This window comes from Bos indicus, chromosome 3 (assembly GCF_029378745.1).
Source record: "Bos indicus isolate NIAB-ARS_2022 breed Sahiwal x Tharparkar chromosome 3, NIAB-ARS_B.indTharparkar_mat_pri_1.0, whole genome shotgun sequence".
In the NCBI taxonomy this organism is placed as follows: domain Eukaryota; kingdom Metazoa; phylum Chordata; class Mammalia; order Artiodactyla; family Bovidae; genus Bos; species Bos indicus.
Window position 1 is genome coordinate 114,821,589 of NC_091762.1, and position 26,925 is coordinate 114,848,513.

Consider the following 26,925-nt stretch of genomic DNA (forward strand, 5'->3'; position numbering starts at 1 on the left):
AGAAGCTTTATTCTTAAAGCTGGAGAGGTTCCGAGCTTCCCAAACAATGGCCACCAGTGATGAGATGCGATGCCTTTGGCTCTGTGTGGCCCTGGGACAGGTGTGTCCTGGGAAAGGAGTGTGAGGTTGGCAGAAAACGTGAGCAGGAAGCTTTAGCCACTGCTCAGGAGGAAGGAGTTGGCAGAAAGAAGGGAGAGTGAATGGTGGCCGGGTAGAACGTTCTCAGATATTTTCTCCGCTGTTCTTGATCTTTATCCCCATGACCTGCAATAATAGTAGGAAAAACCATCTATTGTACAATCAGCTGGGTCAGATTATCTAGGTAACATGGTGCAGACTTCATGTTTAAAAACAAAGGAGACTTTCCAACTCGGGGTGAAAAGGATCAGATATAATGAAAGGGGGTCATTTGCAGACACAAGTTGAAGAAGGGGGTTGAGATGGAAGAGCCCAGACCCTGCTGCCTTGTAGAGTCAAATGTTAGTTGCTCAGTCATGTCCAACTCTTTGTGACCCCATGGACTGTAGCCCACCAGACTCCTCTGTCCCTGGAATGCTCCATGCAAGAAGACTGGAGTGGGTTCCCATTCCTTTCTCAAGGGGATCTTCCTGACCCAGAGATTGAACCCAGAACTTCTGCATTGCAGGCAGATTCTTTACCATTTGAGCCACCAGGGAAGCCAGGAAATCCTTGCAGGACCCAGTTGAATAATAAAAGCTGTTCCGGATAAAGTGTCTGAATAAGTGCAGGTTATCCTTAAATCCTGTATGTCTTCTGTTCCCTGGGAGGCAGCTGATTGGATTTTGTTTCAGCTTTCACCGCCCGCCCCCCCCCCCCACACCTTTTATATCATATCTTTTTGTTTTCCAGTATCAGCCTTTGCTATAAAGAAAGAATGTTGCAGGAGGTTTGCAGGTTATGACCCTGGGGCTTTTAATAGTGGGTGAGGAATTCAGGAGTGTTCTGGTCCCCACTGAGGTCTTAGGGACTTAAAATACCTCTGCCCAGGAAGTGGCTGTCAGCAAGCCTTTGCCCTGGAGGTTGCGATCTGTTTGGGTTTGCAGTGAAACCCAGTGAAAGGCATCCACATTCCTCGCATTCTTTTGGACTGGCATTGGCCGGAAAGCTGGGGTTTCTGAACTCAAACAGCAAGCATGTGGCTTGGCTCTTCTCTGGAGATAACCCTGGTAGATACCAGGGATGGTGTGGCTGGGCTCCCTGCCCTGTGGCCCCCCTCCCCAGGTTACCCACTCTGGGTTTGAATTGAGGACACAGCTTGGCCGGGGTGGACCCCTCGAGCAAAGCAGGAGGTCAACAGGGAGCTCTACTTAGGACCCCTTTTCAGCTCCAACAGTTTCCTGGGTGTCATTTATGTGGTTTGCTTTTTCTGGGAGTGAGCCAGGGTACCCAGGGCATCAGGACCCCTGGGAAGAGGAAGCAGGGTGGGTGGGCCTTGCCCCCGGGGTCTCCATCCTGTCGTTAAGGGCTCCCAGAGAGGGGCTCACACCTCTCCTGGCCATGGAGATGGCAGACAGCCGTGGGGGCTTTAGGGAGTGGATGTGTGTCTCCCAGCATTTAAAGAGACCACCCACTGGCCATGGCCAGAAAGGGATCCTCACACATTTGGCCAATTTTTGTGGCTTTTTCCCCCCTACAGAAAACACACAAATGAAGTGTTTTCTCTTTGCTTCTTAATGTTCAAGATCTGATTTGTCCTAAGTTCATTGTGAGGAGGGGCATCAAGGGGTTTTGTGAAAGTGCTAGTCACTCAGTCGTGTCTGACTCTTTGCGACCCCATGGACTGTAGCCCACCAGGCTCCTCTGTCCATGGAATTCCCCAGGCAAGAATACCGGAGTGGGTAGCCATCCCCTTCTCTAGGGGATGTTCCCGACCCAGGGATCCAGCCCAGGTCTCCCGCATTGCCGAATGATTCTTTACTGTCTGAGCCACCAGTGCCTAATTTTGTGATTTGCATGTAGTTCCACCCACGTGGAATTACATACACATTGGGTTTCTCAGGTGGCGATAGTGGTAAAGAACCCGCCTGCCAATGCAGGAGACTTAAGAGACGCTGGTTTGATCCTTAGGTCGAAGATCCCCTAGAGAAGGGCATGGCAACCCACTCTAATATTCTCGCCTGGAGAATCCCATGGATAGCGGAGCCCGACGGGCTACAGTCCGTGGGGTCTCACAGAGTCGGGCACAACTGAAGCGACTTAGTACTTCACTCTCCACTCACGTGGCGTCAGGTTCTTTACCTGTTACTGATCCCCTGTTACCGCCACCAGAAATCATTTATTAAAAGGCCAGTGGATGCTGCTGTTCAAAGGTAATGGAGCAGGTGAGGGAGCAGGAATGATGCCTGATTCCAGTTCCCTTCACTTTAAGACTCGTGTGAAGGACCAGCGTAACCGGCAAATAGCAGAACTTGGCCTGAGTATGCCAACCAAAGAGGGGCTCAGCGGGAGACCAGGGTCAAGGCCAGTTCCCATGATCCTGCCAATGGCCATGGAGGCGGGAGCTCCAGCCTCGCTCACCTGTTGTCTGCATGTTCGGTCTCCTGCCGCCCAGGAACACGTCCTGTCCATTTTACAGACAAGAAGCCAGGCTCAGAGAGTGCCCCATTCAAGTTCAGGTTCAGAGGGTTATTAATAAGCTTGTTTGTGTGTACCAAGTCATCCTTCCTTACTGGGAGGACACATGAGCTATGGGGCCAGTATCCCCAAGTCCCCCTCTGGCCAGTAGAAATCACTTGTGAATCAAACAGGTTAAAGTTTTTCTCTTAAAACTGTAAATTTACTTAAAAATCAAGGCTGCAGTTAGGAAGTGAGTTAGGTGGTCTCAAAGATCGGTGCTGTCTAGCTGCATGGACCTGTCCACCCTCCCTGTAGGGAGTGCCTTGGCCAAGGTCTCGTCCACGTGGACACTCAGACAGATTCTTGCTCTTCAGGGGTTACTTTTCAGACTGTGTATCGCCAGATTTTCTGATTAGGTGAGCTTGGGTTTTGGGACATGAAATTTGCATAGCATTCAACTAACCATTTGAAAGTATACAGTTCAGTTGGCATTTAGTGCACAGTGTCGTGTGACCAGCACCTCTCTGGTCTCAGAACCTTTCCATCACCTCGGAAGAAGACCCCCGCTCCCCCTCAGGGCCTACTCCTGTTGCCCCCTGCCCTCCTGCCCTGCCACTAAGGGGTTAACTCTTGAGGTTTGAATTGGACGGTTTTCCTGCAGCCAAGGCCAGCATCCTTAACTGCAGACACCCAGGCCTGCAGGCCGCCCCCTGGAGGTGAGGCCTGTCATCACAGGGGATCAGCAGCTGGACCACTGCAGGGACCTGGCCACACATCGCTTGAATGTGAAGCGGTGCTCAGCCTCTTTGGGAAGCTCTGCATGAGTGAGCCTCAGTCACATCGGGGCTGCCTCATTAAATTAAAAATATTTATTAAAATAAGTTTAAATTTTATATTAAATAAAAATTAAAAACCTCATATTGACCGTGAGGTCAGGGGCCACCAGAGTGAAGTCCGGGGAATGCGGGCGGGTGAGAACCCTGAGTACTTGGGCAGAGGCACTAAACGGAAAACAGCCTCTGTGGTCTTACAGGCCTTGCGTTTTAGTTTCCTCACCAGCCTGCGTTTTCACTCTTCTTAAAGCAGGCGTGGCATGGGGACCGCTGAGACATTTTTGACATACTTGAGGCCATGGAGATAAAAGGTGAGTGGAAGAAAGACCCCGCAGTTGTTTATTTCCAGAGCCTTCCAGTCTCCTGCTGAAACCTGCGTAGGCTACAAAGCACTTTCCAATCTAATCAGAAACCCCCCGGGTCCCCATCCCTGGCTGGAGTTTTCCCCTTTCGTTCATCTGTTTTTTGAAGTTGACTGGGCCAGCTGCAACTCAGGAAGGACAGAGTGAATGTGTTTCATTCCTGGGTCAGAAAAATGTCTATTTGGAGTCAGAAAAACATCTCTGCCAAAAACTTACAGCTTAAATCTTTTCCAGGCAGAGACAGATTTCAATAATGAGCACAAGCGTTTTGCATAAACTAATTTCCTTGAAACTCGGTTTCCTCACCTGTAAAGACGGAGCCCAGGTCAGAAGGTTCTCAGATAAAAAGGAATGGAATAGGCACTCCAGCTTGCTCAAGAGAAACAGCGGGAGGGTTGTTGGAAACATCCAGAGGTCAAGCCCCCAGATCAGAGGTCAAGCCCCCAGATCGCAGAGGACCTGGGAACCAGGGTTGGAGAAATGAAACCGCTTTTCAGGAATTGTGTGGCGTGTTCCCCGGTCACCCGGCCTCTGTCGCTCAGCCAGCGTGCAGAGGAATGGCCGCCAGCCACGGTCCAGCAGTCTGTGAGCAGGACCTGCCCTGGGGTGCTTTTGCCCTTCTCAGCTCCCTGCTCTTGGAAGTGGGCTGGGGCCCGCTGACCCTTTGGAGCAGGTCCTCAGTTGCTGGGTCTGGAGGCAGATGGTGGATTGGCTGACCTGCAAGTGGGGTCCGTTGCTCGTCCATCAGAGGGAGGGGACAAGGCCATGGGGTGTCCAGGCTGGAGGAGCGCCTGGACCAGGCAGTGAAGCGCCCAGCAGAGTGAGGAGTGGCGAGCTTTCACCCTCCCCCGGGCCTTTATGCAAACGTACCTCCCCTCCCTCCTTCCCTCTCTCTCTCCCTCCCATCCTCCTTGTTTCCTTCCCTTTTGCCTCCCTCCTTCTGAGGTTGCCACCCCACCAGATGGGTAAGCCATTTAACCTCCCAGGGACTCCCTTGGCGTGTGTCTGTATCTAGGGGCCCCCGAGCATCAGTCACTGAACATGTCACTGATGTGGCCCCAGGGCTGCCCTGCCCCAGACACTTCACACAGTTTCTCAAGCCCTTCGCCCTGGCTCCTAGAGGACAGGACACCCCCCACCCCCAATTCCTGGGCAGCCCTGGACTTTGGGTTCCATAAACCTGATTCTTCCCGCTTCATCATTGCCCACCATCAATCCTGTTTACATTTGCTGTTTTTCTGTGTGAACATAGAGCCTCATCTCTGCCTTTGGTTTTTTTTTAAAGTAATTGTGAAAAGCATTGATTGATGCTGTAGGTGTGCTTGGGGTGTCACCGTGGTCTGAGCCTCGGCCCCTTGAACATCATCTTCATCAATAGCAGGCGTGTCCCCATGGGACTTCTAGCAGCCTATTGAGAGGGTCCTTAAGGTCCCAACATGTCAAGCAAAACTTTACAGATATAGCTGGTTTTCTAAAGAGAAAGCCCACAGCCCTTGTCAGATTCCTCTTTCCCACCCCTGAAAATCAGATGCTCTGCGGGTGTTTGACAGGAAGCCAGGGTCCGGGCCACCAGCAGGCTGTCCGTGGGTTGGTGGCTGGAGAGAGGGGGCCCTCCTGAACTGTCAGTCTGCATGGTGCTCAGGTTTGAGAGCCGTGGGAAGAGGAATTTGGGAATGGGCTCTCAGGGGAGGTGGGCTTCTGATGCACGGTGTGTGCAGTCTGGGCCTGTTGTGGATTTGGGCTTCTGATGCACGGTGTGTGCGGTCTGGGCCTGTTGTGGATTTGGCCGAGGAGGTTTCAGGGAGGAGACGGTATTGCGCAGTGCTCGAAGAGCTCTTCCATAGGTCCACTGTTGAAATTTTGCAGAGTGCTTTACAGTTTGCAGAGCTCTCGGATTTGTTCTTGACCTTTTGACCTTCTCCCAGAGGTGATGCCAGGCCAGGTAGGGCTCCATGGCTTCCTCTTACCGATGAGGGAGGTGGTTTATCCAGGGAGATGCACACTCCATAGACAGAGGGTGGGCCGTCTCAGAAGGTGAGGGGCATCCAAGGTATGGGGTTGTCGGTTATGTGTTGTTGTTGTTGTTCAGTCGCTAAGTTGTGTCCGACTCTTTTCGACCCCCTGGACTGCAGCATTCCAAGCTTCCCTGTCCTTCACCATTTTCCCGAGCTTGCTCAGACTTATGTCTGTTGAGTCAATGATGCCATCCAGCCATCTCATCCTCTGTTGCCCCCTTATACTCCTGTCTTCAGTCTTTCCCAGCATCAGGATCTTTTCCAGTGAGTCAGCTCTTCACTTCCGGTGGCCAAAGTATTGGAGCTTCAGCTTCAGCATCAGTCCATCCAGTGAATATTCAGGGTTGATTTCCTTTAGGATTGATGGGTTTGATCTCCTTGAGAGTCCAAGAAACTCTCAAGGGGTGGTAATTTCATAGGCTAATGAGTGGGAGGAGTATTCTAGCTGTTTGGGGGACGGGGTGGGGATTTCCAGGAATTGAGCCACCCCACCTTTTTATGATTAAATTTCTTTATTTTTAATTGAAGGATAATTGCTCTACAATATTGTGATGGTTTCTGCCATACAGCAACATGCGTCAGCCATGGATACGCATACGCCCCCTCCCCCTTGAACCTCCGTCCCACCTCCCTCTCCTTCCCGCCCGTCTGGGTTCTGGAGCCCTGGTTTGGGTCCTGGAACCACACAGCCAGTTTCCGCTGGCTGTCTGTTTTGCATATGGTAATGTATGCGTTTCCATGTTCCTGTCTCTATACATCCCACCCTTTCCTCCCTCCCCAACCCCCACGTGTCTACAAGTCTGTTCTCTATGTCTGTATCTCCACTGCTGCCCTTCAGATAGGCTCATCACTGTTCCTCAACATAGTTCTGAAGTCCTAGCTATGGCAGGCAGAGAAAAAAAAGAAATAAAAAGAATCCACATTGGAAAAGAAGTAAAACTCTCATCTGTTTGCAGATGACTTGATACTATACATAGAAAACCCTAAAGATCCTATCAGAAAATTACTAGCGCTGATCAGTGAATTTGGTAAAGTTACAGGATACAAAATCAATACACAGAAATCACTTGCTTTCCTATACACTAACAATGAAAAATCAGAAAGAGAAATTCAGGAATCAATCCCATTTACCATTGCAAGGAAAAGAAGAAAATGCCTAGGAATAAACCTACCTAAGGAGACGAAAGAGCTGCATACAGAAAACTATGACTCTGATGAAAGACATCAAAGTCGACTCCCCAACTTTCTGACCTTTTATGCTCGGCCTTGGCGCTCTCGTGACGCCTGTGGGTGGGGGTGTGTGGTTTAGGTTGCTGGTGTGCTACAGCGAGCGTATACTGTGGCTCGAGGTCTAGTGGAGGGCCACTTGTCTGCCGTCTTGGACCTCGTTGGTTCTAATCAGTGTATGTTGTGTCCTCGGACTACGTCATTTTCCTAAACCCTACCCGCTTCCTGTCTCAGTTGGGATGCTCAGTTTCTGCAGGAAGTCTTCAGGGTACCACTCATGAGTGAGCTCCCGCGGACAGGCTCCTGTGTGCTGACTCCCCTCGTGTCCTTTCTGTACCTGCTGGGAGGTCGGCCGGGGGTTCATCTGGAACCACTGCATTGGGTGGGCTCGCTTGCCTCCAGTAGAAAGACCAGGCTGGACAGGAGGTCAGGGGAGATCGGGGTGGTCGCTCCCTGGATCCCCAGTACCTGCCTCCCCATCCCTTCCTTCCTACTGTCATTACTCTGGGGTCTCCCTACACTCGCTGCCCCCCTCCCGCTCATCTCACTGTCATTCAGTTCAGTTCAGTTCAGTCGTTCGGTCGTGTCTAACTCTGCGATCCAAAGCAGAGGACAGGCAGCAGGTGATGGAGGGGGGCATGGCCTCATCCTCCCATCTCTCCCTGCTCTGTTCCTACTGATGATGCTGCTGCTGCCTTCCTTTCTCTTTTGTTTTTCCTTTTCCTATGCTCTTGGGCACGTTCAGAAAACCTCGTAAGGGCTACCTGCTGCTTCAAGGATATCGTACCTGACGTTTCTGGGGTTTGATAAAAGAGAGATCAACCAGAAATCTCTGGCATAGCATCTTTATGAGAAACTTTATGAAAGTATATTCTCTTTCATTTTTAATGATTTTTAACTGTGATGCAAAAACCTTCCAGAAAAGAAACCAGCAGGCTGGAGGCAGCCGGGACTGCGGGGTGTTCAGAACCGCGGGTCTCATGCTGAGGTGCCACCCAGGGCTGCTGGCCCGGATTTCCGCCTGGCCAGTGTACCCACAGAGACACAAGCCCGTCCAGGGATGGCGGTGTTGGTCCAGGTTGCCGCGAGCCTCCAGCACCACCTCTTCGTCCCATGGCCCTGCCTGTGGTCTCAGAGGGTCTGAGACCGAAGGGGACGGTGGAGGAGGAAGGTGCCGGGGGAGCGGGCAGGGATAGCAGCAAGTGGTCCACGTGATATCCCCGGGATAGGATGAAGGTTTGGGGCCCACACAGATTCTGTGGACAAGTTGGTTCCCCAAATCTCTTTCATTCCCTCTACTGACCGAACCCGTTCTAAAGGTTTAAATTAGTTGGTAAAGCCTGTAGCCCAGGGCCTGGCCCATAGTAAAGGGCGTTATCTTCCTAGTTAGGATTCAAACGATTTCTGTTTTCCTAGGGTCAAGGAGGACTCATATCTGAGAAATTGAGTAGGGGGTCCAGACCACAGGCAGTATATTGAGGTGATGCGTGGGAAATTCCCAAAAGAGGAAACAGGAGGGGATGGATGCGGAGGGGAGCCCGCCAGAGAGCAGGTGGGTCCGGAGAAGGACCAGGAGGCTGCGGTCTCAGGACCGAGTGGACCAAATCCGGTGTGCCCCCTGCCTCTGCAAATCAGGTTTCCTCGGAGCCCAGCCGCGCACGCTCACTGTCTGTGGCCGTGTCTGCCTTTGCAGGGCGGAGCTGAATGGTTCGAGTGGAGACCACGTGGCCCACAGAGCCTGCGGTCTTCCCCGCCTGGCCCTTTCCAGCAAGGGTGTCCCCAGGGGCCATCTGGCAGCGTCTGGAGACGCTTCTGTCATCACAGCTGAGGCAGTGGTGGGGGGCTCCTGGCATCCAGTGGGTAGAGGTGGGCGTGCTGCTGGGATGCACTTGGATGGGCCCCATGACGAAAAATGATCCCTCCCCAAATGTCAGTAGGACCAAGGTTGAGAAACACTGCCATCCAGAAGAGCATTTCTGTTTCAACTCCAGAACTGACCGGCTGGGGGAGATGGGTGGTGCCCTCTGCTAGGATAGGGATGCGGGAGAGGGGGCAGTGGTCTCAGACCAGCGGGGGAAGGACCTGGCTGTCTGGCCCTGTGGTGGCCATCCTGAGGGCATGAGCAGGTACTGCAGAGACCAGGCTTCAGACATCAGCAGAGACTAGGCGGTCCCTCCCCACCCTGTCCCCAGGGGTGGCCTGGCAGTGGCCAGCCCCCAAGGAGAATGTGCCTAGTGATGAAGCAGAAGGGCAGGGATGGACACTGGGGACAGTGGGCACTCTAGGGGCCGGCAGAGGAGGAGAAAGCATGGAAGGACGGGGGAGGACCAGCCTTGGAGGTGCGAGAGGAGACCTGCGGGACAGGCCTCGAAGGCTGGCTCAGAGCAGGGATAGCGGTCAGCGTGCGAAAGCCACCCGGGGAGACGCATGTGGGCAAACGCCCTCGGGACCTGGAGCTCCCGTGGCCTTATCAACTCCAATGAGAACAGGGCGTCCAGGCCTTGATGCGGGAGCGGCTTTGGGGGCAGTGAGGGGGCAGCCAGGGAGGGTGTTTGTGAGCAGAAAGGCACTGGCACCAGCCAGCCAGCCAGGAGCCCTGGGCTCAGGCCAGCAGCTGGTGCTGTAGGCGAGGGGGCCCGAAGCTGCCTGGGGCTCCGGTCCAAGCCCAGGCCCGGCAGGACAGAGCACAGAGACCTCACGTGGACCAGGGGAGGGGGAAGGATGGGGCGGGGCAGCAGGGCGAAGGTGCTGCTGAGAATCCTCTAGACGGCCGAGTGCGAGCGCTGAGCAGAGAAAGCAGAGGGTGGGAACTACCGAGGCGCTGCCCCTTCTGCCCATGGGTGATTCTTTTCTCCTCTCGACGCTTTTTCTGACCTTCTGTATAAAATAATCACCCTCTGGGAGGCGAAAGGAAAGCTCCTCCCCGACTGCCCTCTGGCTCCAGGTCACAGTCTTCCCCGCACCGGCCAAGCTCTTGCGTCACCCTCAGAACTGGAAGGAAATTAGCCAATTATCAAAAGGCCAGGGGCCTGGCTTCCAAGGCCTCTGGGGCACTCAGTCTCCGCGCAGGAAAGCTGCTGGGTCGGTCGGGTTCTGTTTCATCCCTGCCTGGTGCAGACGGGTAGCAGAAGCTCAGCGGACAAACAGGGTGGTTTCACACCAGGCTTGCAAATGTGTGTGGTTAGTGGCTCAGTTGTGTCCGACTCTCTGGGACCCCATGGACTGTAGCCCGCCAGGCTCCTCTGTCCATGGGGTTCTCCAGGCAAGAATACTGAAGTGGGTTGCCATTTCCTTCTCCAGGGGATCTTTCTGACCCAGGTTGGAAACCTGGTCTCCTGCATTGCAGGTAGATTCTTTACCATCTGAGTCACTAGGGAAGCCCCTGCTAATGTATGCATTAATTAAAAAAAAAAGAAACGCACCAAGCGGACATTTGGGCTGTCCTGTCAGCTCTGCCCCAGAAGCCCAGCTTGAGGGTCCTGCTCTGGTCTCCAGGAGCCAGGCTGCTGTCGGCCCAGTGGGCAGCAGGGAGGAACAGCTGGTGGTCCTGGAATTGTCTAGAAAAGGGCTTCTCCAGCTCAGCCATCCTTGTGTTGGGCTCACACCAGCCTCGGGTTCATGGGCTCCCCCTTCAGCCACCCAGCTGGGATCCTTGGACCAGAGACCTCGGTTTTCCCAACCGTTCGATGGGGGAATAATGTTTGTGTCATGGGGTGGCTATCACATGTAAATCAGTGAGCACAGAAGCACTGAGAATGATAACGCCTGGCACGCACCCAACAAATGCCCTCCAAGTGGCGGGGTCAGGGGGTGACAGGCAAGTTTTTACAGATTGACAGCGATTTGTGGCAACCTTGCATCAAGCCAAGTCTCCTGGCATCTTTTTTCCAGCAACAGGTCCTCACTTTGTGTCTCTGTTACGTTTCGGTAATGCTTGATTTCTAACTTTTTATCACTTTTTAAATTAAATATTTCAAATAATAGCTACTATATTTGTTCTAAGTGTCTGTGATCTATGATCTTTGATGTGACCTTGGCAAAAAGACAGTTCAGGGAAGGCTCAGGTGATGGTTAGCGTTTTGTAGCAATAAAAAATCTTTAAATTAAGGCATGCACTTTTTTTTTGACAGTACTATCATATACTCACTCGGGTTCGATCCCTGGGTTGGGAACATCCCCTGGAGAAGGGGATGGCAATCCACTCCAGTATTCTTGCCTGGAGAATCCAATGGACAGAGGACCCTGGCAGACCACAGTCCATGGGGTCGCAAAGAGTTGCACATGACTGAGCAATTAACACTTTCACTTTCAGCTCTGAGTCTTAGCGGTGTGGTGAAGAGGGATGGGAGAGAGACGGTCGTATCAGAGCTTCATAAACTGTATGGCACAATAGACTGTGGTGTAGTGTAAAACCAACTTAGATGCGCTGGGAAACCAAAAAACTCACATCAGCGGTCCCCAGCCTTTTTCTTACCAGGGACCGGTTTCATGGAAGACGATTTTTCCCTGGATCTGGCATTGGCAGGGTTGGGGGGTGGGTGGTGGATGGTTTGGGGATGATCCAAGGGCTTCGCTGGTGGCTCAGATGGTAAAGCATCTGCCTGCAGTGCAGGAGACCTGGGTTGGGAACGTCCCCTGAAGAATGGAATGGCAACCCACTCCAGTATTCTTGCCCGGAGAATCCCATGGACAGAGGAGTGTGGTAGGCTACGGTCCATGGGATCGCACAGAGTCGCACACGACTGAGCAACTTCATTTCACTTTCAAGCACATTACAGTTCCACCTCAGATCATCAGGCATTCAGTTCAGTTCAGTTCAGTTGCTCAGTTGTGTCCAACTCTTTGTGATCCCATGGACTGCAGCACAGCAGGCCTCCCTGTCCATCACCAACTCCCGGAGTTTACTCAAACTCATGTCCATTGAGTCGGTGATGCCATCCAACCATCTCATCCTCTGTCATCCCCTTCTCCTCCTGCCCTCAATCTTTCCCAGCATCAGGGTCTTTTCCAAGGAGTCAGTTCTTCGGCATCAGTCCTTCCAATGAATATTCAGGACTGATCTCCTTTAGGATGGACTGTTGGATATCCTTGCAGTCCAAGGCATTAGAGTCCATCAGGCATTAGAGTCTCACAAGAAGCAAGCCACCTAGATCCCTCACACGCAGTTCACAAGAGGGTTCAAGCTCCTGCGAGAATCTAACGTGGCCACTGATCTGACAGGAGGCAGTGCTCAGGCGGTAATGCGAGTGATGGAGGACAGTTATAAATGCAGATGAAGCTTTGCTCGCTTGTCTGCCGCTCACCAGCTGTGCAGCCTGGTTCCTAACAGGCCGTGGACCAGAGCGGTACAACTTTGGGGGTGGGGTACCTACTTCTGGAGTTGGTGATGGACAAGGAGGCCTGGCGTGCTGCGGTTCATGGGTCGGACATGACTGAGTGACTAAACTGAACTGAACCCTTATTCATGTGACTTACTGCATCTTTTTTTTTAAGTTTCTCTTTTAAAAAAAATTTTATTTGTTTATTCTGGCTGTGCTGGGTCTGCATTGCTGCGTGTGCTTCTCTCTAGCTGCAGCAGGCGGGGCTACTCTCTAGCTGCGGTGCGTGGTTTTCTCATTGTGGTGGCTTCACCGGCCCTAGGATGCGCGGGCTTCAGTGGTTCCGGTTCCCGGGCCCCAGAACACAGGCTGTAGAGTTGTGGCACACGGGCTTAATTGCCCTGCGGCATGTGCGATCTTCCTGGATCAGGGGTTGAACCCACATCTCCTGCATTGGCAGGCGGACTCTATACCGCTGAGCCAGCAGGGAAGCCCACCTCTGTTTGTCCTGCTGCTGGCTTTATTGCCGAGGTCTTGCACCGAACCTGCGTGTCTCAGGGGTCTGCCCCTTTCTCAAGGCTGCATAACAAGTGACCATAAGCGCCCTGGCTTAGAACAACAGAAGTGGGTTCTCTCAAGCCTGGAGGCCGCAGGTCTGAGATGAGACGTCTACAGGGCCAGATTTCCTCTGAGGACTCCTCCTCATAGCTCTGGACATTCACTCCCCATCTCCATGCCCAGCAGCTTGAGCTTCATCGCTGCAGTCTCTGTCCCATCTTCCCAGTTATCTTCCCCTCATGTGTCTGTGTCTCATTATCCCAAGGTCCCTCTTCTTTCAGGGACACCAGAGATTGGATGTAGGGCCTGCCCTAAACCATTGTAACCTCATTTTAACTTGATCACGTCCGCAGAGACCCAGCTTCCAAACGTCAAATTCACAGGTACTATGGTTTAGGATTCCAGCGCCCCTTTTTGGGGGGACACCATTCAACCGCCTGTAGTGGGCGTGGTTGGCTGTTTTAACCTGTATCGTGGTTTCTGTTGTAGTTCAGTGTCTTCCTCATTTCTGTGAGCCCTCTACGGCAGGCTGGTCTTGCTCCTGTGTTCTAACGTAGCAGCTCGCATAGTGCAGGGCAAGGCTCAGTGCCCCTGTCGTCAGTGACTGACACTAGGGAGGGTGCCGCTCCTGATAACCTTCCCGTTTTCAGGACAGAAATCTGCACTAGACAGAGGTGAAGAAGGCTGGGAACACGAGACGTCTCGGTTGGAGAGGCAGCCCACTATGCACTGTGAGATGGGAGCAACCCACAAACCCTTGGTTGGTGAAGAACTACTTACTGAGTGATGCTATCTGCCAAGGAGGCTGAAGGTGCTTGCTGACACCGAGCTCTTGGCCTGGCTGGAGATGCAAGCAGTTAAAAGAGCTATTGCGTGAAGTGATCAGTCCTATCGTAGGGGAGCGTGGGGCGCAGGGGCTGGTGACCACAGACGTGGTGTTGACTCAGAACGAAGCCTGCTGGCTTATGGACTTTGGACACCCCTCGGACTTCTGGCGGGTCCCGTCTGCTCTAGCCAGGAGCCAGCCTGCCTCCTCCCACTCCCCTGGCCTGCTGCCCCTACCCTGTCCTTTGTTCCTCGATGTCCAGGGTCTGAGTGTCCCCAGAAAGTCACATCTACCAAAAGCTCAGAGTATGACTTTATCTAGAAGTAGGGTCTTTGCAGATGTAATTGACTTGAAGTCTGTGTGTATGCTCAGTCGCTCAGTCATGTCTGATTCTTTGCAATCCCAGGGACTGTAGCCCATCAGCCTCCTCTGCCCATGGGAGTCTCGACAAGAATACTGTAGTGGGTTGCCATGCCCTTCTCCAGGGGATCTTCCCAACCCAAGGATCAAACCTGAATCTTCCACAGCAGCTGCACTGATAGGCAGATGCTTGGCCACTGAGCCACCAGGGGTGGGCCCTAATCCCGTGACTGGTGTCCTCAGAAGACAGCCGTGTGGACACACAGGAAAGAGGGCCACGGGACGATAGAGGCAGATTGCAGGGGCATCTACGAGCCGAGGAAAGACCAGGCTTGCCCATGAAGCCACAAGCCAAGAGGGAGCCTAGAACACGCTCATCCCAGAGCCTCTGGGAGCATGCCCACAGAGACCCTGATTTCAGACCTTCAGCGTCCAGGACTGGGGGAGGATGGTTTCTTGGTTTTAAGCCGCCCAGTTTGTGGTTATTTTTTACACCAGCCCTGGGAACCCGCGCATCTGGGCCTCGCTGACCCCAGGACACCTGGGCGAGGTTTTGGCTCAAGGTTTCTGCAAAGATTTCCTTTGAAGAATGTGTCCTGCTTCTAAAAATAAAACCTTGCCTGCCCCTGGGGCCCTCCTGTTACAGGGAGTTCTCCCCAGTGCTTGGCCTTGTGTTTCTGTGATCCGCTTCACTTCAGACTCAGGCCCAGAGACGTTTGGTTGCATCTGTTCTGCAGGCAGCAATAGCCACACCGGGAGTCGGGGTTGAAGGCTACGCGAAGGTGCTGGAATTCCTGGGACCGCTTCAGTCTGCTCCTTCATGGGCCGTCTCTCTGGCCTTTGTTACTTACCTGTTAAAATGCACCTTGATCCTTTCAAGGTCAAAATGCTCTTTTGGGCACAGTGGCCGGTGGATTCGCAGACCTGCTATCACCTGCCCTGTGGGCTTGTGCCCCGCGTGGAAGGAGTCACTTGAGGGTCCCGTGTGCAGCTTGTGTGCGCCTGCAGAACTCGCCTCCAGGACTTAGTGCCGTGAGTGTGTAGACTCAGGACCTTGTGAGTAACACCCAGAAAGTGCCGCTGCCCCTGGGTGCTTTTGTGATGGACTTGGGGTTAGGGTCAGTGACAGCAGAGGTCCAGGGAGGATTTGTTAAAGGGTAGGTGGGTTTGGTCAGGCTTAAAAGAGTCAGAGAGCATCTTCCAGGTAAGGTGAGCGGCGCGCCTGGCTGAGAGTGCAGAGTTTGGGGAGGGGGCCTGTTAGCTGGTCGTTAGGACCTGCAGCTCGGGGTTGGGGTTGAGGGGGATGAAGCCAGTGGTATCTCGGGGGTTGAGCAAGTGGGCTTTCTTCTGAGTAGTAAGGCCGTACAGATATTGAGGGATCTGGAGGACCTTGGAGAAGGCTAGGTCCTGAATAGGGAGAGAGAGCTTGGTTGGGGCTTGAGGAGGCCAGGATGTGGGGTTGGCGGGGGTGACCTTGGACTGCCATTCACAGCGGGGGCTGAGCGATCGGGGTCTGGGTTCTAAAGGAAGGACTGTTGTAGACTCTTTGACTGAGAGGTGAGTCTGGGCTGCACAGAGACCCTCTGCCCTGTGTGTGCGTTGGGAGTGCGTGAGCTTTGAAAATGTGCTGCTGAATCTCCAGGTGGGACCGTGTTAGTCCAACGCCTCCCCAGGTGGTTGTCATTGACATCCAGGGTGGGAAAACTGTCAGGGGGAGCCCCTTGGGGCCCAGGGGTGTCGGCCGTGGCCATGGGGTGGAGGTTGAGACTGAAATGCAAGGGCAGGAGCCAGAGAGAGGCGGAAACACACGACCCGGCAGCTCGGTTTTAAAGGTAAAGGAAGAGGATAAATAACGTTAATAACAGTAGCCCTCAGCAGGGACGGTGGTTCTCAGAGGGGTGATATTGGGGGACACGTGGTGGTGCCTGGAGTTGGGTTGTCTAGGGTAGATGCTCCCGGCTTCTGGGGGTGGGGGCCCAAGGATGCTGCCAGAAGTCCCGCAGGGCACCCCACCCCCGCCAGGCCCCACCCAACCACACACACACACACAGAGTGGTCCCATCCAAAGTGTTTCTAGCATCAAGAGCAGGAAGCCCTGACTTGGGGACAGAGCACCTGCTGGGTCTTAGTAAGCGCTCGGCATGAACCAGCCGACTTTACCCACACGCTTGGAAGAGGCAGAGAGCGCGTCACCCCATATTATAGATGGAGAGGGGGAGGCGCCAAGCAGTTGAATTCTGCTCGCCAGAGGGCTTCCCTGCCCGGAGCCAGGTGACACAGCGGAGTAAAGAGAGCTCATCAAGGTGAGAAGGTAGTGGCTTTGGTTTCGAGTACATGCCAGTGCCTCTGAGTGCAAACGCAGAGAATTCCTGAGTGGGTTTGAGCCCCTGGCACGTCGCTGTCTGGGCACATCCATGCTGGGCCAGCTGGCCTTCATCTCCAGGCACGGTGATGACTAGGAATGGCCCTCATTGAGCATCTACTATGTGCTCACATGTCAAGCCAGATTTTACTATCTTTCTGCTGAATGTGATACAAATAGAGGCTCAGAGAGCTTAAGCAACGTGTCCAAGAGCACACAGCTAGAGCTGCTGGTCACGCTCCAGCCTGACTCCAAAGCCTCGTGTTCCCTTCTTTGTACGGTGGCATCACCTTAGTTTAGTCCCGGCTGCAGGCCAGGAGGAGGAGGAGGAGGAAGATGGTGATAAAAGGATCAGGTGAGGAAACCACGTGCTAGAAGAGCAAGCAGAGCCTCGGAACAGAGCTGGGCTGGAGGCAGGGTGCCGAGCGTGCAGACTGCAGCGTCTTCACCTTTGTGAGGCCGCCGGAAACGACCTCTTATCTCCCAGGCTACAGAGAGGGTTGGCCCGCGGGAGAAAATGAGCTTTTGTCTGGAAACAGATGTTTCCAGAACAGCTTTGTCCCTGCCCTGGTCTTTTCCAGAATGATTGCATCTTGAGGAATCAGTGAAGCTGTGGTTCGGTTTGTGCCAGGAGACACAAGTGTAAGTTAGCTGCTCAGTCGTGCCTGACTCTTTGCAACCGCATGGACTGCAGCCCACCAGGCTCCTGTGTCCATGAGATTTTTCAGGCAAGGATACTGGAATGGCTTGCCGTTTCCTTCTCCGGGGATCTTCTAAACCCAGATCAAACCCGGGTCTCCTGCGCTGCAGGCAGATTCTTTACCAACTGAGCTACAAAGGGAGCCAGGAGACACAGCACTCCCCTAAATGCTGGTCCTCCGGGCTGTCTGGCCTCCAGACGGCTGCTGTTCCCACGGGCCTGTCATTCTCGCCGGCCTTTCTTCTTCTCGACGGCGGGTCCCTCGCTCCTTTGTTGTATTTTGAGCTGTGCCGTCTTGCCCGTTCTGTCTCTGTGTCCCTGGGGGATCCCAGGGCCCCCTGAAGACTAATCGCTTGCCCTCAGCTGCTTTCCCACTCGGCTTCCACCAGCTGCAGGAAATTTCTAGCCAAGGTTTTGCTTCTGTGCTGTGACTACATAAGGTGTCTTTTGTGTTGCTAAGGATTTGCTCATTTTGTGCGTGTCCTGCTGCAGACGGGCTGGACTCCCCCACGGGGAGCCTGACATCATGGAGATGGAGCCCTCTGGCAGGGAGGGTCTCCCCGTAGCTTAGGGGACACCGATCTACTTTGTCCTCCACCCGACCCCTATTTTCTGGTGGTTCCGTTGTGTTCTCAGTGAATGGAAAAGTTCAGAGAGCTCCAGAATCATGGTGAAACTTGCTTGTTTTCCAACCCCCACGTACTTGGTTGCTGCAAAGAAATGCCTCTGCAGGGCCCATGAGGTGGCAAGGTTTTCTGCAGAAGCACTCTGGGTCCGTGGGTGCCATTCTCTGCCGACGTCCAACTCTGACTTCGGGAATGTGGGTCACCCCACATTCAGCACTTCAGTCGATGGCCTGGGAGTTTGGGATCTTAGGAAATAACGTTCCAGAAATGTGGAGGTAAGACCACACTTTGCAGAGGCCGGGCGTGTGTTCTGGGACTGGACACTCATTCGCTTCTTGAGTTCCGGTTGTGTCAGCTGGGACAAAGAGGGGGCTGGAAAAGAGGAATTCCTGGGAGATGGGAGGCCACGCCGGCTGAGGAGCACCAGGGGCTGAGATGGCGGATCTGTGTCCACACCCCCAGGAGGCTGTGTGACCTTCCTGGGGCCCCCAGAGCACACTGCCGCAGACTGGGCTCAGCACAACAGAGCTTCCATCTCTCGTGGCTCCGGAGGCCTGAGACTCAGGCTGCGGTGGCGGCAGGACTAGCTCCTTCTGAGGCCCAAGGGAGAAGCATCCTGGGCCCCTCTCCTGGGCTTCTGGATGGCCACCTCCTCCCTGTGTCTCCACGTCACCTTCCCTCTGTGCTCAGCTTCCCCGTTTTGTAAAGATGCTTGTCATATTGCATGGGGACCCGCCCTCATCGCTTTATCTGAACTTGGTCATCTGCAAAGACCTTGTTTCCAGATAAGTTTGTGTTGGCAGGTAGCGGAGGTTGGGACTTCAGCATCGTCGGCAGGGGACACAGTTCAGTTCATAATATGAGGGTAGGAGAAAGGCGTGAACATGTGTGACTGCTCAGGACTGCTCTCCCTGGCCTGGTGGTTTTTAGGTTTTAGCTAAGAGATGCTTGCTCAAGTACCTGACCTCAACCCCATGGCTGGGCCTTAAATAGCTCAAGGTAATGGAAGTAAGGTGCAGTGATATTAAACCCTCACTACACACAACCCACAGTTGTAATAGCAATGGAGGTAGGATTTATGAAGTGATCAGTAATTTATAAAGAAAGTATATGTCCTCATTTAATAAAGCCTCTATAAACCAGCGGAGAAGGCAATGGCACCCCACTCCAGTACTCTTGCCTGGAAAATCCCATGGACGGAGGAGCCTGATAGGCTGCAGTCCATGGGGTCGCTAGGGATGTATTGAAGAAGGAAATGGCAACCCACTCCAGTGTTCTTGCCTGGAGAATCCCAGGGACCGGGGAGCCTGGTGGGCTGCCATCTATCGGGTCGCACAGAGTCCGACACGACTGAAGTGACTTAGCAGTAGCAGAAGCAGCTATAAACCAGCTGGGCTTCCTTGGGCTTCCCTGGTGGCTCAGATGGTAAAGAATCTGCCTGCAATTCGGGAAACCTGGGTTTGATCCCTGGGTCGGGAAGATCCCCTGTAGAAGAAAATGGCAACCCACTCCAGTGTTCTTACCTGGAGAACCCCATGGATGGAGGAGTCTGGTGGGCTACAGTCCACGGGGTGAGAAACAGCCAGACATGACTGAGCAACTGCACACACACACACACACGTACACAGTCACACACACACACTGTTCTGGCACTCGTTTTTAAATAAACAGACCCACCATATTTCTGGAGGAAAAGATAAAATAGTAAAAAGGTGTCAGTTCTCACCAGTGCCATGCCAGCAAAAACCAAAACCCAGTGGGGTTAATTTTTTTGAAGGAATGAAAAGGTGGGAAAGACATATTACTAAATTATTCTGAAGTTCATTTGGAAGAAAACAAAAATAGGTAAAAATAACTGATAGGAGGCTTTGAAATAGAACGAGTCATGGAGGCTAGTCCTCCCAGATGGCCAACTGTGGTAGAACTCCCGGAGTTACATAAGGACTGGTGTTGTGATAAAAATAGGCAGACTCACGACGCAGAATCGGGCGGATTCAAACCCTGGTATCTATACACACTTAAAAAGCACCAAGTGACATCACGGAGGGGACAGATTGTGCAGGGACTGATGAACGAGTAATTGCCTAGCTGTTTGCTAATTAATTTGGCGAAGTTCTTCTCTGAGCAGCCAAATAAATTCTTTGTACATTAATGTCAGTCCACACGCCATTTTTTTTTAAATAGGGGAAAATAGATGTGAATGTTTATCAAGTTTTTCAATGGAGGAGGCTTCTCTGTGCTTCAGTGTGAAATCACAAAGGAAAGATTGATGGGGTTAGATAATTGAGACTTCATTCAGCTAGCAAATGGATTCCTGTGTGCGAGCAACAGCAGGGGAGATATTTGTAACTGATAGGACATTTCCTGGAGAAGGAACTGGCGATGCACTCCAGTATTCTTGCCTGGGAAATCCCATGGACAGAGGAGCCTGCAGGGCTACTGTCCCTGGGGTCACAAAGATTCCTATGCAACTGGGCGACAACAAATGAAATTTTACAGTCTAATCAAGCAAAGGATGCATAATGATAGTCGTGAAGCAGCAAACAAGATGTAATGAACTTGAAAATTTTCTGACTGATGGTTTCGAAGGAATGTGGAGTTAAACTTGGTATTTCATTGCCCAGTTGTCAGATAAGCGAAGCTTTTCTTGAACTTCCGTCACAAGGGAGGGAAGGAATGTCTGCTGCTGTTGGGAGGGTGACTCTCTACAGCTTTCCAGGAAAAGCGTTTGGCAACGCTTCGTACTCTACTAGAAATTCATCTTAAGAAAATGATCCAAAGTTTGGAGATTAGGGATAAAGACGGTCACCACCCTGCCATGTATAGCCGCAGAAAGCGGGGAGCCTGCGGGCAACCGCAGGTCAGGGTGTTCCCTGCTTCACAGACCTGGAAACAAGCCTGGCGAGTCCTTTGTGCCCAGGGACACTGTGCAGCCCAAGCTCCTTTGTGCAGTATCTTTGGTGATGACTCTCCGTGGGGAATGAGTGGTTCCAGTACCTGTGGGGACCCCCCCACCCACCACCAGTCCCCAGACTCGGGCTGGGGGTCCAGTGCAGCTCAACTCTCTGCCTGGAGATGAGCTCAGGTCCCCCACGTCGAGGGCTCGGTCCCACAAGACGGCTGCCACCGCCCCACTGCAGAGGCCCATCACAGGTCCAGGTTGTCACGTGTGCTTCTGACCAGCTGGCTGCAGATTTCAGTTTCCCATGATCCCCTCCTTGGGTCTGATTAATTTGCTAGAGAGGCTCATGGAACTCAAACATTTTACTAACAGGGTAAATAGGATGTAATTCAGGAACATCCAGACAGAAGAGCTGCCTAAAGCAAGGTATGGAAAAGGGGGCAGGGCTTCCACTTCCTCTCCTAGCACCCCCTCTCCTCCCCCACATCTCCATGTGGTCACCAGCCCTGAAGCCTCCAGAACTCCAGCCTTGGGTTTTTACAGAGAGCTTATGGAGAAAAGGAAAGTGGTAGCTGTTCAGTCCTGTCTGACTCTTTGTGGCCCAGGGACTGAAGCCCACCAGGCTCCTCTGTCCATGGGATTCTCCAGGCAAGAATACTGGAGTGGGCTGCCATTCCCCTCTCCAGGGGATCTTCCCGACTCAGGGATCAAACCTGCATCTCCTGCATTGGCAGGCAGATTCCTTCCCGCTGAGTCACCAGGGAAGCCCATATGTATATAAAATAAATCACATTATCAGAAATCAGATAGCCTGTGTTTCCTAGTTAGGAGAATCATGAGGCCAGAAGGAATAGGAATTCATGGAGCTAGAATTGGGAAGGCTGGCTTTAGATCCACGGGGATTAATGGATGCATCATTCTAGATGCTCAGTCAAGTGTTTGAAAGTGTAATCAGCTTGGCAGATGGCATACTGTTATACATACTTAGAAAACGGTCTTGCAAGGCTGGAAATGACCTGCTGGAATCATGGTGTTTGGGAAGGAGGATGGAAATTTATTTTGTAAAATGTGTGTGTATGTTTTAATTACAAAAAGTAGAAAATTTAGAGAAAAATAAAGAACTAAATGATCCATACGCTTGCCACATGGACATAATCACCGTCGGCGTTCAGTGTGAAATTGACTCTTCTTTTTCTAGCAAATACACATTTCTAAGAACACATTATTGTAATATTTGTGGGTTTCATTTTTCTCAAGAGTTCTGTTGTGTGGATTTTCCATTCTTTTGAGTATTAGAACATTAATTTTAACAGCTGCATAAACCCAGGCTGGAGTTAGAACACCCTCAGGCCACATGTTAAATAATTGTTCCCATACCTGCCAAAGGAGAAGGGGGTGGCAGAGGATGAGATGGTTGGATGGCACCACCGACTCCGGGAGTTGGTGATGGGCAGGAAGGCCTGGCGCGCTGCAGTCCACGGGGTCGCAGGGGCTCGGACACGCTGAGCGAGCGGCTGAACACAGCAGCACTCCTGTCTCACTCAAACAGTGCTGTGCGGAGGTCGCTGGGCCGGCAGCTTTGCTCTCCTCAGGACAGAGAGGCTGAGGGGCAGTGGAACGGGAGCAGGAATAAGAGTCCTGTCCTCTCTCCTTCCCTTAACAAATACTGATGAAGTGTCGAGATTGGTGCTTGGTTTATTGCCCAGGATATCTCAACTAGCCATGGACACGGTAGGTTTTCTGTAAAAAAATTCATTTATTCCTTGAGTTTCATCTGTTGCTTACTATGCCAGATGCTGGGTCTTTGATAAACGGGTGGATGAAACTGACACAGTTCCCTTTGATGCTGGGGAGGGCCTGGCTGAGGGGCAGCAGTAAGCTCCTTGTCCTCACGAGTCCGTCCTCGAGCATCGCTCTCTTCCCAGGCTCAGCGGCAGGCTCTGTGGGGTTAGTGCCGGCCACGCACTGTATTTGCTGGTTGTTTTCAGTGATGCCTCCTGGTGGGTGTGGCTCTGTTCTCTGCCTACGCATCACCGTCCTCCCACCCCCATCCCTTTGGTTTCTGCAGTCCTCCCGTCTTCACTTGAACTTGAACCTCAGATGTGGCACGTGTCTGTCATTAATGAGAATCATCCATAAATTCAGGAGTAGCATGAAGCCTTAGATGATGCCTTCCCAGGCAAGCAAGCTTGTCTGAATTTGGTATTTTCATGAGTCTCAGATGTGAACCCCAGGGAAAACCTCTTTCAATCAAAACCAAACAAGCCTCAGTTTCCTCATCTGTAAAATGAGTACCACCAGCTACTCTTCTGTCTCCCAAAGTGGTAGCTAAGATGAACTTTTAAAAAATGTTTTAAGTTAATATATACTAGAAAAGATTTATCAGTCTAAGGAAGAGTTTTTGTTTTTTTTTTTAAGGAAAAAAAAACTAGAAACTTCCTTTTTAAAGCTATAGAAAGCTGCCTTTAAAATAACTTTTTTGAATGAGCTTACGTTGTTAGAAAGTAGGTTGGTTTAAAGAGAAGTGTTAAATAATTTGATTTTTTTTTTTTAAAGGAAAACAGTAAATCAGAGACTAATGCTTGGAAACCACAAGTCCTCCCAGTGCTGATGTTTTGCGGTTTGATTGACTGTGTCAGATGAGAGTCAAGAATCTGAGTCTCCCTCCTTCCAGCCCATCAAGTGAATGGGCCTCTCTTCTCATCTCTGTTATAACATCTTCAGAGATAATCATGCCTTTTCTTTCTTGTCACTGGCTGGGGACCAGAGTGGGGAAGTTTTTTTAGTCTGGGCTGATCACAAGATTTTATTTCCCAGCCTGTCTGCCGCAGCTCTTCCCATGTGACTCGGTGGGGGCAACCCCACCCCACCAGACTGGCTAAACCCCATGCCTGGGGAGCACTCGACATGCACAGATCTGGCCATCTTTGAACTCCCTGCTGTCATCAGCAGTGGGGTGATGGCGCAGGAGGGCGGGCGGGTAGAGGGTGTCCGTGTGGCACACACAGTGTGCTGGGCAATCCAAGGCATGTAGGCTTCTCGTCCTGTGCAGGCTCAGAAGGCGTGGGGCAGACCTCAGCCCTCCCCTCCCCTCGGTGTCAGTTTCATGCACGTTGTCGCGCCAGCTAAGTGAGGAGCAGTCAAGGGAAGAGACTGCATCTCCATCTGCTTGTGTCTTTGCTGGTCCCCCGATGCACCGTGATGCTGAACGAATGTTTGAATGAAGCATTTGTTTGTTCAGCAGATGGACCAAACCCCAGCTGGGGCCAGGCCCATGTGCTTGGTGCTGGATGATTACAGAGGAGCCAGGTATTCAGTTGGCTTCTGAGAGGACATGAGGGTAGCTGTCTGGAAACTATGAAATCGTGTGCAGGATTACAGCTCTGATGCCCAGAGTGAAAGCAGTAAGTGCCCAGACAAGATGATGGATAAAGCCCAAGAGAGCTCAGAGAAAAGGTGGAATTCTGTCTTCAAAAGCACCATATGACGAGGGTCCTCTCAGATGGGTAGGTTTTAACAGAGCAGAAATTGGGAGCCCTCTTGGGTCTTTTAAGTCCATGGGGTGGAAAGAGAGATGGAAGCTTGAGATTTCAAGGTGGTCAAGGGACGTTTAGAGCCAAGTGGGAGAATCGGTCACTGCTTGGTGAGCTCAGGGCTGACAAAGGCGAGTGTGATACGGACATGGAGGGTGGCTTAGTGTATAGAGGGTCTGGAAAGACAAGCCAGGTGTCGATTGTCTTCTACAGACTGTAGGAGCCCCTGAAGGGATTGAGATTGTTGTTTTGACTCAAGGAAATGGTGGGATTGGTCCAGCCCGCCCCAAAGAAAAATTCCACAGCTGGGCATCCTGGAGGCTGGAGGCAGGAGGCCACGGAGTGAGAAGCTCAGGCCACGCAGAGGCAGTGGAGGGCTCTTGGCCCCACCCTGACCATCGCCCACGACCCCGCAATTCTCCAGACTCAGATTTTCTTATTTTGTCATTGGCCAATGAAAACACTGGGGCTTCCCCCATAGCTCAGTGGTAAAGAATCCGCCTGCCAATGCAGGAGGCACAGGCTTGATCCCTGGGCCAGGAGGATCCCCTGGAGGAGGAAATGGCAACCCACTCCAGTATTCTTGCTTGGAAAATCCCAGGGACAGAGGAGCCTGGTGGGCTACAGTCCCTGGGGTCACAAAGAGTCGGACACGACTGAGCACTAGGTGAAACGCTGGGTCCTTAGGCTGGGTCCTTCCAGCCATCACACTTGGCACCATAAAAGCAGCAGTTGAGAAGTGGTGCCCACAATGGCGGGGTCCCTCCTGTGCACCACGTAGAGACCATGGGGGGTTGAACTTGATCACCAGCTTTGGGTGAACAGAGTTAGGCCTTGAACATGGACACATTGCCAGCCCAGTGTACACAGAGCCTGTTCCAAGAAGCAGGTGGAGCTCTCAGCAGCTGTTCACCCAGGAGATGTGGTCCCCTGCTCAGGAGGTGCCCAGGGGCCAGAACGATGATTCTGCCCACGAACCTCATTACTCCGCACAGACAGCCGGCTGTGGGGTGCTCTGATACCTCCCAATACTTATCTCCTATGTTAAGGTCCTCGTTGAACCAAAGCAAAATACATCGCAGACAGACACTGGAAAAAGCAGCTGGGTTCCCCATGGTCCTGATTCTCTGATGGGACCGTGGGCTTTACCCCGAAAGGAGGCGGCCCTTCTCCAGGCCACACCAGAGGGCAGCATCATGGTCCTTCATCTCTGCTCCAGGTGGATCCAGGACACAGAAAGGTTCTGAAGGTGGCGGGAAGGCTCAGATTTCCCTGTGCAGGACGGAGCTCTCCTAACTGGAGCCCATGCGTTCCCAGCCAAGAGAGCAGAACCTGGAAAGGGGCACGAGTCACGTGCTGCCTTTTCACTTGGGCCAGTTGCCCAGACCGGTCAAGGTCAGGGTCAGGAGGTCAGGAGGCAGAGGAAGATAGGGTGCTGTTTAGGCTGGGTGATGCGTCTCCCTCTCTGGCTGTTGGCGTCTCCCTCTCTGGCTGTTGGCGTCTCCCTCTCTGGCTGTTGGCGTCTCCCTCTCTGGCTGTTGGCGTCTCCCTCTCTGGCTGTTGGCGTTGGAGGGAAGAGGGTATTGAGGTTGTTGTAGACGTTTCCAGGCATGCTGACGGGCTCACACTCGCCCGCTGGGTCACTCCCAGCCCGCCTTCCTCAGGGCTCCTCCTCGATCCCGGGGAGGTGTCCGTAAAGCCAGGTTCCTCCCCGCAGCCTTGGCCGGGCGTGTGGGCCTCTCTGAGGCAGCATCGCAGAGGCTCAGGAGCCCCGGGCTTTGGGTTTCTTCTGGCTGCTCGCTGGAAGTGAAGTGGATCTCCTGGGGGAGGGAGGGAGCGTAGCTCTGGTTGACTTTAGTCCTCGGGATCACGCTCTTTCTTGGGCAGAGAGTCGGGGGGTGGGGGGGCGGTGGCAGACAGGATGAAGTGTGTGTCCACAGAGCCTGCTGACCGAGGCGCCCCGGAGCCGGTTGAAACTCGTGCTTTCTCTTTCAGCCGGAGGAAATCTGATGAAATCCACATGATACTCCTACTCCAGAAATTAAAATCCGACGTGGAGAGTGAGTCATCTTAAAAACCAGGCACGACCGGAATCCACCCAGGGGAGGCCGAGGGCCGTCTCGGCGCCCGGGGCCTCCCGCAGCAGCGGTCCAGGCCCGGCGCCTGCCTCCTGTGCTATCCTGGGGTGGGTCACCTGGAGGGCCCGGGCTTGGCTGGTGCACACACTGGGGTCCTGGCTGTAGGGTGTCTCCACCCCACAAATGCTTCTGTCCTTTTTCCTGCTTGGTTTTTGTTGCGTTTCTGTATAATTTTATTTTATTGATTTATTTTTTGGCTGTGCTGGGTCTTTGTTGCTGCATGGGCTTTTCTCTGGTTGCGGTGCCCAGATTTCTCACTGTGGCTTTTCTTGTTGCAGAGCACAGGCTCTAGGCCTTGGGGACTTCAGTAGACAAGGCACGTGGGCTCAGCAGTTGCAGTTCCCAGGCTCTAGAGCCCAGGCTCTGTCGTTCTGGGCTTAGTTGCTCCACTGCTTAGGGGATCTTTCTTGATCAGGAATTAAACCTGTGTCTCCTGCATTGGCAGGCGAAGTCTTTACCATGGAGCCACCAGGGAAGCCCAGTTTGTTTCGCTTTTAAATTGTTCGTCGGGCAGAATGTTGGCACATAGGCCCCCACAGTAGTATTCTGGGATTCCAGGATCTTGGGAGTGACGAGTCCCCAGGGGTA

General features: G+C 52.7%; 1 protein-coding gene across 5 annotated transcripts in view; it reads left to right on the forward strand.

Moving 5' to 3' along the window:
* The window catches only part of SH3BP4 (SH3 domain binding protein 4), a 98,547-nt gene that overhangs the window by 42,322 nt on the left and 29,300 nt on the right, over window positions 1-26,925 (forward strand). For 2 of the 5 annotated variants that reach the window (XM_070786932.1, XM_019957955.2), the window contains exon 3: window positions 3,664-3,721. The exons of 2 other annotated variants lie outside the window; for them this stretch is intronic. The gene's annotated coding sequence lies outside the window, so the exon portion shown is untranslated. Of the gene's footprint in view, window positions 1-3,663; window positions 3,722-26,194; window positions 26,260-26,925 lie in introns of all 5 variants that reach the window. One more of the 5 variants, XM_070786933.1, reaches the window with a different exon arrangement.